This window comes from Octopus bimaculoides, chromosome 23, assembly GCF_001194135.2.
Source record: "Octopus bimaculoides isolate UCB-OBI-ISO-001 chromosome 23, ASM119413v2, whole genome shotgun sequence".
NCBI classification, from domain to species: domain Eukaryota; kingdom Metazoa; phylum Mollusca; class Cephalopoda; order Octopoda; family Octopodidae; genus Octopus; species Octopus bimaculoides.
The window spans coordinates 9,962,267-9,963,166 of NC_069003.1; the positions used below are offsets into that span (position 1 = coordinate 9,962,267).

The 900-nt window shown below is 49.3% G+C and overlaps 1 protein-coding gene and 1 pseudogene across 6 annotated transcripts in view; both read right to left on the bottom strand.

Annotated features, from left to right (window-relative positions):
* The window catches only part of LOC106878758 (zinc finger C2HC domain-containing protein 1B), a 55,193-nt gene that overhangs the window by 28,566 nt on the left and 25,727 nt on the right, over nucleotides 1–900 (bottom strand). The window lies entirely within an intron of this gene.
* Nucleotides 830–900, bottom strand: LOC128250649 (U6 spliceosomal RNA; annotated as a pseudogene).

The following is a 900-nucleotide window of genomic DNA, read 5'->3' on the forward strand; positions in this document are numbered from 1 at the left end:
CTGTTGAAGCTTTAACATTCAAATACAAGCACGCAAACATACAAGCAGGTGTTGTTGGCACTCCACAGACACGTGTACCCTTAACATAGTTCTTGGGGATATTCAGCGTGACTCAGTGTGACAAGGCTGACCCTTTGAATTACAGGCACAACAGAAACAGGAAGTAAGAGTGAGAGAAAGTTCTGGTGGAAGAGTACAGCAGGATTCGCCACCATCCCCTGCCAGAGCCTCGTGGAGCTTTTAGGTGTTTTCGCTCAATAAACACTCACAACGCCCGGTCTGGGAATCAAAACCGTGACCCTATGACCGTGAGTCCGCTGCCCTAACCACTGGACCATTGCACCTCCACTTACACATGCATACAAGCATGCATGCACACACATACATGCATCATACACCAGCATGAGGACCAGTCAGGTGGTACTGGCAACAGCCACGCTCAAATGGTGTTTTTTATGTGCCACCTGCACAGGAGCCAGTCCAGTGGCACTGGCAACAACCTCGTTTGAATGTTGTTTTTCACATGCCAATAATGCGATGCTGGTAACGATCACGCTCGAATGGTGTTTTTTATACGCCACCGGCATGGGAGCCAGTCATCGGCCCTAGCAACAATCATGCGCGGATGGTACTTTTAGCATTCCAGTGGCACGGGTGCCAGTCAGGCATGGATTACTATGTGTGGGGTGCAATCCACTCACAAGGTTTTTGTCGGCCCGAGGTTATAGTAGAAGACATTTGCCCAAGGTGCCACGCAGTGGGACTGAACCCAGAACCATGTGGTTAGTAAGCAAGCTACTTACCACACAGCTACTCTTGCGCCTATTACAAAAATATGGAACGCTTCACGAATTTGCGTGTCATCCTTGCGCAGGGGCCATGCTAATCTTCTTTGTATCG